Raw genomic sequence first — 13,841 nt, 5'->3', positions numbered from 1 at the left:
CATGTGCAGCTCTAGCAAAAATAGATGGTAAAGTGGTGTTTTGATAGTTTTGTTGACCTATGTCAGGGGTCAGCAACCTTTACTATCAAAAGAGCCATTTCTGTCCCAAAACAAAAATCTGTCTGTCTGTTTCAAAAGAAAAGCCCTCTGACAGAGTTTCTGTTGACAGAATCCAAGCAGTTATTGACACAAGGCTTTTTACTGTAAAACATTTGCAAGACTGTGTTGTAAACAGGTACTCACTGACACTGGGGAATAGAACATGTTTACATTGAAAGAGACCAATATTATGCGAAAATATATTCAATTCAATACATAAAAAGTTCAAAAATACAATACACTCAATACAAATAATCAAAGGTTCAAAGATACAATATGCTAAATATAACAAGTACAACACATTAAAGAACAAGTACATATCACAAATCATCCAAAAACACTAATCAGAAAAAAATAACAATATAGAAAATTCAGAAAACACAATAGAAAAAAATGATTTGAAAAATTGTGAAAAATAGGAAAGTAATAAATTGTACTCTCTTAAACCTTTTTTGTAATTGGCTATATTTTTTTCACCAGATACCCCCCCCCCCCAAAGTATAACTAATGGATTTGTTTTCTTGTTTTCACTTTTACAACTATTCTCATGAAATTGTCTGTCCTTCCAATGAGTTTATGTTGTGTTTGTGTTGTTCTCCTGTTTTAGGTTCCAACACAATATCTGACTCAGTGCCTCACTGAATTTGCTGGTACTCCCCAACTATTTATTAGAATTTATTACCTTCCACAAATTTTTCTATTTTTTCTATGAATTTTTCTTGATTGTAAGTTTTTTCTGATAACTGTTTTTGGATGATTTGTGATATATACTTGTTACTTTTGATGTGTCGCACTGAGTGCTTTTGTATTTTTGACATGTTGTATTTAGCATATTGTATCTCTGAACCTTTGATGATTCATATTGAGTATATTGTATTTTTGAACTCTGGATGTGTTGTATTGAGTGTATTGTTGCATAATATTGGTGTCTTCTTATGTTGACATGTCCTATCACTCAATGTCAGGGAGTGCCTGTTAGCTCTGCTCTGATTGGCCCAATCAGATTGTCTCAGTCTCAGAGTTGAATGTCTCTCAATCAAGCAGATCACAATCACCTGAGAAATGAATGTGCCTGTGCCTTTATATTGTTTGCTCTGTGATGATGATTTTATAATGCCTGATGAAGATCTCTGATTGAAACGATGCAGAATTAAAATTGGGTGCTTTGAGTGCAGTGTGCAGATCTTTTGTTTGATTCTTACCTTTGTTTGACTTTTGATGCTGCACCTGTAGAAGTCCTTTGGATGTGTGTGCTCTCCTACCTTGTTTGTCAGGACTGTGTTGTTGAGAATGCAGTGGGTGCACAGTTTTGTAAATGGGTGGAATACTTGCTTTTAATTGTGGAAGCACAGTAGTTATAACAGCAGGAAGCTCTGCAGCAACATCACAGCAAACATGCTGTCAGTGTGAACACCACAAGCATGCGAGCAGCAGTGAGGCTGTCCTAGGCATGAGAGCCAATGCCCACCATCAGCTGAGTGAAAGCAGAGAAATACAGCATATAGAGCATTTCACATCTTACTTGGTGAATTAGGGGTTTTATGTTGACCAAACCAGAGTTGATCATTTTTGGGAAAGTGGACTAACCAACCATGACAATTGTAGTGAGTTTTATTTTGTTTCTTTCAAGTTTGAATGTAGTGCGAAAACACTGGCTATTGCCGGTTGTTGAACTAATAGGGGCCAGTTGGAAACTCACTGGAGACCTTCTTCAGGATGCAAAGGTAAACTAGAAAAAACAACCAGCAGGTTGAGAGGGAAGATGATCAGCGAGTGAGTGTTTTTGTCACCTTTGGCTGTGTTTTGGCCAACAAAGTATTACTTGGAGCCATACCCCAAACCCATCAGGAGGTCAGTCATTTTAAAATTTAAGTATCATTTTGTGTTTTTTTGGCCATTTACACTGATTACAGTTTAATGAACTGCTAGAGATTTCATATGATTGACTTCAATTTTTGCCTGTATAATGTAAAGGCCTTTGATATTACGTTATACTTGAGTTTTGATCACCTGGTGTGGCAGTGGCAAGGCATCAAATTCCCATGCTTCACCAAGAAACAGGAAGTGGATTGTAACTCCCCTAGAGATGGTCAAATCTTTAGGGGAGTTGCATTTCATACTTTTATGCAGGCCACCCCTCATGTTGTTGACCAGATCAATCTCAAATAATGTCCGACAAGCCTAGTTAAGACATTAATGATGACTTCTAGTGATGATTTAGAGTTTTCATTTAAATGCAGCAGCCATGGCAACTTATTATTCCTTATGAAATAGGAAGTTATCCCGTTAGTGTACACCGGCCAATTGGTCTCAGATTTCATGTTTGATAACACGCTGGGCCTGAAGACATCAACATGTAAATTAGCTTTCATAGTCTCTGGGCCACCTACTGGCAACATAAAGTAAGCCTTGTCAAACAATTATCATTTAATTTACATAAAACTTACATGGTGCAGTATACAACTGATATACAGCAACATGACATACAATTAGTGCTCCAGTGCCACATAATGGGTCAAGGAAGAGATACAGAATGCGAAATTGGTCATTGCAGTGTCAGCTGGTGTCCTGCCAGTACACCAGACATGTGCACAGGTGCAAGGTTACAGTCATCACTGCTTGCAGTTTTAGTTCCTCTTGTTTCCTCTATGGGGATTGGTGAGGGAAAAATGGACACAGATACCCAGGGAGCAAGTTGTGTGTGCCAATTAGTTGCAACATGGTAACAGCGTGCCAATAAATAGATTAGATATGTAAAATAAGCAGGAAGTTCTGGCAGAGAATCAAGAGATGCTGTTGCCTTCATCAAAAAAATGAAACCTTTCAGGAATGACTAGACATGGTGGCAGTGTGTTGCCGGTTGGACTTGATGTTATCAAGTTTGGGCTAACTCTCATGGCAGCGAAGCATCACTCTTTTGTTCTTTTGAAAGCTGATCAATGTGGGCAAATCATCATTTGCTTAAGAATAAAAAGAATAAAAATATGTTTATGCAACCCATATACAAATATAAAATAATAAACAGCACAGCCTGTTGCCAGTTCTGTCCTGTGTGCTGCCTTCACGCTGCCAGCTGAGAACATCAAACACAGTTTCAGGTATGGGGCGTCGATTGTAAAGTCGTGCACTCTGAAAGAAACAGCAACATTTAGCTCTAAAGCATAATTAAAAAGAGGTGTGAATTTTTCAGTCACGTTTTAATCACATTTAGAGCATTATTTGCTTACTTTGTCAGATTTATTCTTTCATGAAAAAATATGTTCAAGATAATGTCACTGTTAAATAAAAATGTTTGAAATTAAATCTAAATGCTCAATGTTATATATCTAAATGTTACATATTAAATATAAATATTATGTTTTAATCTAAATGTTAAATATTAAATGTAAATGTTATATGTTAAATCTAACATCTAACATTTAAGTTAACAAATTTGCTCCAAATGTGTTTAAAAAGTGACATTGAAAAATTCACTTTGTCTTTTCAATTGTCTTTTTATCGTGTTTCAGAGCTAAATGTGGAGAAATGTTGCTGTTTCTTTTAGAGTGCACAACTTTACAATCGGTGCCCCATATTGAACTGTATATTTCATTTTCCAATCGTAATAAGAGAGTTCAATGTACAGTTCAGTTCATAATGTATATCGAACAAAAAGTCTTGTACTGAACAGTTCAATATGAAAATGTGTATTGTTACACCCCTAATATATATATATATGTATGTATATATATATATATATATATATATATATATATTAATCCCCTCCCACCCTGTCCCCTTTGGACAGTTTCTTCCTTCAAGCTTAGGTCCTCTATTAGAGGCTAAGGAGCTTGGGTCCTGTGCAGTATCTTAGCTGTAGCCAAGACTCCACTCTTCTGGACTGACATTTTAGATGTTGTTTCGGGAATCTACTGGAACCACTGTCCTTGTTTGGGGGTTACAGCCCTGACTGCTCCCATCACCACTGATACCACCACTGCCTTCACCTTCCACACCTTCTCTAGCTCCTCTTTCAGCCTTGGTATTTCTTCTCATGTTCCTTCTTCCTGATGCTCCAATACCTTGGGATTGCTGCATCTATCACTGCCACCATCTCCTGCTGTTTATTGAACACTACGATGTCTAGTTGGTTAGCCATCAACAATTTTTTCAGTCTGGATCTATAAGTCCCACAGGATCTTAGCCTTGTCACTCTCGACCACCTTTGGAGGTGTCTCTCATTTGGAGCTTTGGACTTCTAGCTCAAACTCAGCACAGATGTTCCTGTACATGATGCCAGCCACTTGGTTATGGTGCTCCATGTACGCTGGGCATGCCTGCATCTTGCACCCTGCTGTTATGTGCTGGACTGTCTTAGGGGCCTCTTTGCACAGCCTGCACCTGGAGTCCTGCGTGGTGTTATAGACATCGGCCTCTGTTGCACTTGTGCTGAGTGCCTGCTCTTTTGCTGCCATGATCAGAGCCTCTGTGCTGTCCTTCAGACCAGCCTTTTCCAGCCATTGGTAGGATTTCTGTGTATCAGTTATCTGTCTGTAGTACAAGCCGTGCAGGGGCTTGTCCATCCATGACAGCTTCTCCTCCTCACCATCATCATCATCATCGGGCTTCTGCTGCCTGAGACATTCACTTAGCAAGTCATCAATTCAAGCCATCTTTCTGATGTACTCCCAGATTTTTTGCTTAGTGTACAGTCTCAGGATACTGGACTTGTGGTGAAACCCAACATGCATTGTGAGGAGTGTTCTTATCTTGCCAGATTATTATACCAGCAGGGCATCTGATGATGACTGACAGTATGTATGTGTTGATGGCTTAATTTGATTGTTTGACCTATATATATGTTTGTGTGTGTGTGTGTGTGTGTGTGTGTGTGTGTGTATTGGTATTATCGACCTATAATATAATATATAAATAATATATAAATAGGATAATAATGAAAATAGGAATCTGCCAAGTGCTACTTGTTGGTTTAACATGTAAAGATTGTTTCGAATCTCCTCAGGGGACACCTTACTGAATACAGCCTTACTTTTACAATATTCTTCACCTAACTGAATCTACCAAGGAAACAAATGAATGATTTTGCTGAACACAGTGATTGGACTTTTCCACAGAAGTAAAGGCAGATTTGAAAGAATTGCCTGCTGTTTGAACAATGTTTAGGATGTTAAAGAAAACAGAGTGCCATGCTCAACACACAGGATCAGTGCAGGGGAGAGGAGCAACGGCTGTACGGCCTGGATGGCAGCTCATCAAGTAACAATAGCCAGACCAACCAGACAAGCCGGGGCAATTCCATGTCACTCAGTCGCCTGCTTTTCACAGAAAGAGACAGGGCTTATTTTCATTATTCATACCAGTCAGCCCTGTGATCTCTTTCCATTTAAGTATAGCAGGAACTAAGGACATGTAAACAAGTTTGTAATCAGTGTGAGTGTGAAAGGGGTAGAGAGAGATGAGGAGACATGTAGCAAAGGGCTGAGGTCGGATTCAAACCTGCCACAGCAATAGGAAGCAGGCTGCCAGGCCTGTCAGCTTGGAATCACAGAACCTCTTCAAAATGTCCATACAAGCTTCTCAAAACAATCATAAGCAGGCAATGTTATTCTGCTGTTAGATTTTCATAATGTTCCAAACCTGCAGACTGCTGGCTGCTCTGCAGGCTGGCATGTGGCAATGGGCCTCATGAAAGGAACAAAATACAGTTAATAAGTTTTCTCTTATTTGTGTTGGTGATATCCACAATTTGTCCTTACTTTGCCAGTACTCTATCTCTAATATGCACAGCAAAAACAGCACTTTCTTATTATTATATTTATCCATCCATCCATTGTTGTCCGCTTATCAGAAGCCTCATGCAGGGGCAACAGGCTGAGCAGAGCACTCCAGACATCCCTCTCCCCAGCAACACTGTCCAGCTCCTCCTGGGGGGCTCCAAGGCCAGACGAGATATGTAATCCATCGAGCGTATTCTTGGTCTGCCACAGGGCCTCCTACCAGTTGGACATGCTCGGAACACCTCCAGTAGGTGGCACCAAAGAAGCATTCTGATCATATGCTGGGACCACCTCAACTGGCTGCTTTCGACATGAAGGAGCAGCAGCTCTACTCCGAGCTCCTCCTGAATGTCTGAGCTCCTCACCCTATCTGTAAGGCTGAGCCCAGACAACCTTCGGAGGAAACTCAATTCGGCCGCGCTTGTATCTGTGATCTCATTCTTTCAGTCACTACCCAGAACTCATGACCATAGGTGAGGATTGGAACATAGATTGTAGCGTTAATTAATAACTACGTTAGAATTTGGGTTTTTACACTCGTTAATGTGAAAGGGGCACCATTCTCTTTTTAAGAGAAAAATAAATTTTAAATTATAACCCTTTCAAAACATGTTATCACTTTAATCAATCTCACAATCTGTACCGTTTATCTTGTATACATGGATCTTGTTTCTCTCATGAAATAATGTCCACAGACAATGACTTGGTGATAAATGGATACATTTATTTAGGCTAATAAAATGATGAGTAAATAGAGGAAGGAATATGGCATATAAATGAAATTTATAGAAAAAAACAGACGAAAGGGAACCAAAGTAACGTATGTTCAGGTGATGTAAATTATTAATTATGGACAATAGTGGGTAGAAATATGTGACCGTATAGAGCATGGATGCGCGCTAGGTAGTAAATTAGAATTTAGAAAATCGGCATTAATGCTTCGCCATTCGACATCGACTCTGATCACTAGAAGACGTTATTTTGGCTACTTTTGCCGACTTGAATAGACTTCTCCGGGGATGTCCAGGTCGGAGCGGATCGGAGTGTCCTTTTCAATAAAAATTTGCAGAAATAATTAGGCTAAAAGTAGTCCCGTTTGGTCTGACGAAATCACTTTTAAATTATTATCTTGAGTTTACTTAAAAAAAATACAAGAATGTCGTTGCTGACCCAAAACTGGTATAAAGAAAAGTGTCAAAGAAATAAAAAAAAAATGGCTTTGAAAAAGTTAAAGTCTCATGAGCAGTTGCTCTTGTAAAATTGAAGAAAGGAAAAAGAGTGCGAGCAAGGATACTCGAGAAGTGCCACGGAGAAAGGGAAAGTAGAAAGGAGCACTGAGCCAAGGGTTCACTAATTTTTAATCTATGAATTTTGGCGGGGTAGCGAACCTTTGCGCCGAGCAACCGCACATCTGGAGTTTAGTTTTAGAGGACCTAACGTGATTTAGGAGACATTTATTTCTTGTAGCTACTTTGTGATTAATTACTCAGTTTGACCTGTTACATATAAAGTCATGTATCTCATCACCACTATGGTCCAATTATAGTCATTTCAAACACATGCTAGGAGACCTTAAGGCAATTCTGAATGTAACATACAACTTTGAAGATCCTTGGTTCGATTAATCACACACAATATAAAGTTATCCAATGGACTATAAAGACCTTGGTAATTACTTAGATATAGGATTACTGTTTAACATTATACAGTGAATGAAATTACAAATAACTAAGGCCACTAGATGGCAGTATGGCGCCATCACAAAAAAGGAATCAAATATGATTTTACCTAACTCACTCAAATTATATGATAAAGAAATGGGAGTTGGTTCTACTTACTCAGAACCTTCTAGAGTATGTGGACACAGCTTTCACTTTGGTTATAGTGGGAACAGTTGGCTCGCGGCAGCAACCCCAGCTTGCCATGTTCCCTCAGTACCCCCCCACAGGACCTCCTGAGGAACGCGGTCATAAGCCTTCTCCAAGTCCGCAAAGCACAAGTAGACTGGATGGGCAAACTCCTACAACCCCTCCAGCAGCCTAGTAATGGCAAAGAGCTGATCCACTGTTCCACGTCCCTAGAACCAGCTTGCAATGCAGAGGGTCAGCCCTGCTTGCTGGTCATTTCTGAACCGCTCTTAGTATGCCCCCTCCCTTGAAACCACTTTGCCTTGGGAGACTCTACCAGATGATCACTAGGATTCATCAGATTTGGGTGGTTAAGAATGTTTGGTGCATCTGGAGCTGACTTCTCTTTTTTTCTCTTACCAGAAAATTAAGAGAAAACACTAAGAGAAATTTAAGAGAATGTTGCTGCTTGAGGCCCAATATGTGGCAGGCAGGGGCTAAAGAACTGACAGTGCTGCAGAGAGGGCAGCAGACACCACACAATTTTCACAGCAGTGTCATATTAAAGAACCACATAGTGAGCTTGTGAATGTTTGAGAACACAACCCACATTGCAGTGTTTCAATGAGAGGCTGAGGCTATTAGAAGGTGGAAAGTAGAAGGTAAAGATCATATTTTTTTTGGCTTTTGCCTTTATTTGAGACAGGACAGATATAGCATGAAAAGGGGAGAGAGTGATCCTGCTACATCTTCGGAGTTGTCAACCTCAGTTGCTTGAAAGGTTAAAGGAGTGTGTATTGCATTTTTAAGTATAAGGAATGCTAACCACAAGCTTCTTTTGTACCCATGCTTTGAAACCACTGTTCTTTTTATAGTTTTAGCAGCAATGTAGCAATGGTGCACACATTTTATAGAGGCAAAGGCTCTTGGGTGGAAGCTTACTTATTTTGGGACAGGAAACAATTGACATCTCCAACTGGTTTTTCTCAGCCTAACTGGCTCCCAGCCTGTGACTCCATTACAGTTAGTTAATACTTTTCACGCTGAGGGATAATGAAATGAAAAAAAAAGAACCCGACCATTTGTACCTTACTGTGTGTCCTTTTTTTTGCCTCCACGCCAACAATAGTCAGAGACATTATGTTTTCTGGTCATCCGTCCATTTGTCTGTCTGTACATCTGTGGGATCCATTCTTCTGAACATGATATCTCAAGAATGCCTTCAGCACACACATTCAATTTGATTCACCGATGAATTGATTAGATTTTGGTGGTGAAAGTGTTACCGGCGCCAGACCTAGGGGAAATCTGGACCGGCAGCAAAGGTTACACAGGCAAGGGTGCACTGTGTAGCCCATAAAACAAAAGTCTGTGGATTAATAAGAGAGAGGACCAAAAGTTAGCGTCTTGCTCCAGCCAACACTTGTTTAATACTGAGCTGCGCATGAGCAGAGCAAATATCTAGAGTCTCCCTAATGGATCCACAGTGGCGTTACAGTGCCATCTACTGACATATTGCAGTATTGACGCAATGTCAAAACTGTGTAAACCGAGTTAGATTAATTCACATATTCAACAAAAAAATTAGGGGGGTGTCTGTTTCAATAAAAAAAAATATACATGTAGCATTTTCAACCTACTACACTCTCCCCTGCTTTTAAGAGATGTCTCCGGACATCTAGAACCAAACTAACACGAAGTAGGTGTAGCTGTCACGAGTCTAGAAAGTCAGATAGTCAATGTACAGTAAATAAGAATTAGCAATTGCAGCATTTGTTCAACTGTCTGGTTTTTCAAGTCAGTGGGTAAATAGTCACAAGTCTAACATGTCCATACTGGTGTGGGGCAATAACAAGGTTCAGGGACAGCTGGGTAGAATGGCATGGGATAAGGGACACAAGCGAACATTAGGTTTGCTCCTGGCCTCCAGGGTTGATATGAAGGCTGTCCAAGGTGGTCATAAGTGAGCATTTCTCGAGGTTTCACTGCTCGGGTTGACCTCCTCACAGGTGGCACTTCTTTCCCTGATGACTCACTGACATGCTCATGATGGTCCACATGCTCCTCCGAACCTGCCTCCTCCCCAGTGTCCACTGCTGTTTCCTCCTGTAGGTCCCCAGTTGGTGCGGGAGCAGCCAATGCTGGTGAGGGAGCAGCCAGTGCTGGTGGTGGCACTAGGTCTTGCACTGTTACCAGGTCAGGTTCATGTGGCTGCTGGCTTTGGACTGTCTGTGTTACTCTCCCAGCTGGCTGGAACTCAGGAGCTACAGCACTGAGTTGACTGTGTGGTTCAGACTGAGGCACTGGGTGTCTGGCTCTCCTTATTTCATAAACAGGTATTTTCCTTAGACAGTACGTGTATTCCTCTTGTTCCTCAGACTGTTCCAACTCTTGCTCTACTGTCTCTCTGTCGTTCGTCTGGTTGTCTCCTCGCTTTTGTCTTTACCTGGGTGTACATGCAGTGTGCTGGTCTGAGTCCAAGGGCAAATCATTAACAGGCAGCAGCAGGTTTCGATGCAGGACACGGAGAGTTCGCTCTCCTGTTTCTGGCTGAACTCTGTACACAGGTCCATCTCCAATCCTTTCAATAACGCGATGAATTCTCTTTTCCCAGTAAGCACGAAGTTTTCCTGGGCCACCCCTCTCCGACAGATTTCTGACAAGCACCCGATCTCCAGGCTGCAGCACCATACCTTTAACACGCTGGTCATAGTGTTTCTTTCCTTTAGCTGAGCTTTTTCCACTGTTTTCTGAGGCGATTTTGTATGCCTCCTGCATACGAGAAGCCCATTTTTGTGCATACTCTTGTCTGGACTGGGATGTTTGGTCAGGTTTCAAGTCGAAAAGCAGATCAACAGGCAAACGCGGTGCTCTGCCATACAGGAGAAAGAATGGGGAGTAGCCTGTACTCTCATGTCTCGTATAGTTGTACGCATGGACAATGTGTGGTAGATGGTCTTTCCAATCTGTTTTTTTCTCCTCCTGCAGAGTGCGTAACATCTGTAGAAGTGTCCTGTTCAAACGCTCGACAGGATTCCCCTGGGGGTGATAGGGGGTGGTTCGAGAATGGGCAATTCCAGACAGCTGTTGAAGTCTTTGGAAAAGGCTGTTCTCAAACTCACGGCCCTGATCATGATGTAGCTTTTCAGGATACCCGAAGCGTGGAATGAAGTCTGAAAAGATTTTTTTGGCTGCTGTTCTGCCTGACTTGTTCTTGGTCGGGTATGCTTGTGCAAAGTAAAGTGATCTACTAGAACTAAAATGTACTCGTAACCACCTTTACTCAGTTCAAGATGGAGGTAGTCAACAGAAATGAGTTCGAAGGGGGCACTGGTCGTTATAGACCCCATCGGTGCTCTCTCTGGGATACATGGCTGTTTCTGTTTAAGACACTGGCACTGGCGAATTACATAGTCTTCAATTTCGCGTTGCATAAAGGGCCAATAGAACCTTTCTCTCGCTAAGTGAATGACTTTGTCTGCGCCAATATGCCCCATGTCATTGTGTAGGTGTTTTAGCACATTTGACTTCAGCTTACTCGGGAGGACCAACTGTTTCCGTTGTCCTGTCTGCCTGTACAATATTCCTTTGTCAAGTGTTAGTCTGTTCCATTCATGTATCAGTCTGCGTGTCTCTCGTCCCATTTGTCTTTTGTCTTTGTCATTAGGGCTCCATCCTCTTTTTTTTAGGTTTATCACCTCACAGATGGGAGCATCTTCCTTCTGGGCTGCTCTGACACTTTCTGTGGTGATAACTGGAATGCCATCAGGAGGTGTTTCATCTGCGCCAGGACGTAGCTGCAATGCAGCCACCCACGGCACATCACTGTCTCTCACTGCTTTGTCCCCCTGCCAGATGGCAGAGATAACATCTGGAGGCATTGTCTCAGTGTACTCTTTGAGGTGGTCATGAAGTTGGACTGGATATCGTGAGAGGGTGTCAGCATCTGTGTTTGACTTGCCTGGCCGATACCTGATGGTGAAATGGAAGTCGGCTAACTCGCCCACCCACCGATGCCCCACTGCATTTAACTTGGCCGTGCTCAGAACATAAGTCAGGGGATTATTATCCGTGTATACTGTGAAGGTGGGCGCGTAATAGAGATAGTCCCTAAATTTATCGCAGATTGCCCACTTGAGTGCAAGAAACTCCAGCTTGCCAGAATGGAGATGGTAATTCTTCTCGGCAGGCATGAGAGACCTGGAACCAAAAGCAATGACACAGAGTTTGTTTTCCTGCTGCTGATAGAGCACTGCACCAAGACCTTCATTTGATGCAACAGTGTGAAGAACAAAGGGCAGCTCAAAGTTTGGGTAGGCTAAGACAGGTGGACTGGTCAGCATGTCAACAAGGCGCAACACCACAGTGCTGTGTTCTGGTTTCCACTGAACAGGTGTTTTCAAGATTCAAGATTCAAGATTCAAAGTGTTTATTGTCATATGCACAGTATGGAAACATGTTTCCCTGTACAATGAAATTCTTACTTTGCTGTCCACAGAATGCCTAAAAAAAAAAGTTTAGCAAATATAAAAGAAATATGAAATAGAAATTTAAAAATTTAAAAATGTAAAAATGTACAATAGAAGAAATTTAGAAATTTACAATAGAAGTAGAAAGAACAGTGCAAATAAAACAGTACAGTGCAAATTTGAACAGTGCAATTGTGCATGTGCAAACGGAATAGTAAACTGTCTGGTACAGTTATGAGGTCGTGTGTGTGAGGTAGTTGCTGTGTGGACTCCTGTCAGCAGTTTAGGAGTCTGATTGCAGCGGGAAAGAAATAGTTCTTTAGTCTAGTGGTCCTGCATTTCACACTTCTGTACCTCCGGCCTGAGGATAGAAGTGTGAACAGACCGTGCTGGGGGTGGGTGGGGTCCTTCAGGATGAAGGCAGCTCTGCTGTGGACTCTACGGTGGTAGATGCTCTGCAGAGAGGGCAGTGGAGTCCTGATGATCTTCTCAGCAGTCTTCACCACTCTCTGCAGGCGTTTGCGGTCCACAGCAGTAGCACTGCCGTACCACACGGTGATGCAGCTGGTCAAGATGCTCTCAACGATGCAGCTGTAGAAGTTGCTGAGGATCTTTGGCGACATGCCAAATTTCCTCAGCCTTCTCAGGAAGTACAGCCGCTGTTGCGCCTTCTTAACCAGCTGTGTGGAGTTGAGTGTCCAGGTGAGGTCCTCGCTGTTGTGGACGCCCAGGTATTTAAAGCTGCTCACCCTCTCCACTTCAAGCTCCCGGATGAAGAGTGGCTGCTGAGGTCTCCTCTCCTTCCTCATGTCCACAATCATCTCCTTGGTCTTGTCTGTGTTGAGGGTGAGGTTGTTGTCCTCACACCATGACACCAGACTGGCCACCTCCCTCCTGTAGGCCGCTTCGTCACCGCTAGTGATGCGTCCTATCACTGCGGTGTTGTCTGCAAACTTCAGGATGATGTTTTCCTTATGGGAGGCGACGCAGTCATGAGTGAACAGGGTGTAAAGGATGGGACTGAGGACACATCCTTGTGGGGTGCCAATGTTTGTTGTAATGCTGGCTGAAGTCCTGTTACCGATTCTGACAGACTGGGGCCTGCCAGTCAGAAAGTCTAGGAGCCAGTCACAGAGGGCGGGGTGCAGACCAAGTGAGGACAGTTTGTGGGTGAGCTTGTGGGGGATGACTGTATTAAAGGCAGAGCTGTAGTCAACAAAGAGTATCCTGATGTAGGAGTCTTTGTTTTCCAGGTGGGAGAGGGAGTAGTGGAGGGCGGCAGAAATGGCGTCAGAGGTGGACCTGTTGGGCCGGTAGGCAAACTGCAGGGGGTCCAGGGTGTCCGGTAAGCTGTTCTGAATGTGGGCCAGCACCACTCTCTCAAAACACTTCATGATGATTGGAGTGAGTGCTACTGGCCTGTAGTCGTTCAGACAGGTGGGTGGGCTCTTTTTGGGGAGGGGGACGATGGTTGTGGTTTTGAAGCAAGAGGGAACAATGCTCTGACTGAGGGAAAGGTTGAAAATAGAGGTGAGAACATCAGCCAGCTCGTTGGCACATGCTCTGAGAGCCCTCCCAGGAATGCAGTCTGGTCCTGCTGCCTTGAGGGGGTTGATCTTCCTCAGAGCTCTGTGTACCTGGCCTGATGA

Source organism: Plectropomus leopardus, chromosome 7 (genome assembly GCF_008729295.1).
Source record: "Plectropomus leopardus isolate mb chromosome 7, YSFRI_Pleo_2.0, whole genome shotgun sequence".
In the NCBI taxonomy this organism is placed as follows: Eukaryota; Metazoa; Chordata; class Actinopteri; order Perciformes; family Serranidae; genus Plectropomus; species Plectropomus leopardus.
This window is presented reverse-complemented; position numbering follows the sequence as displayed.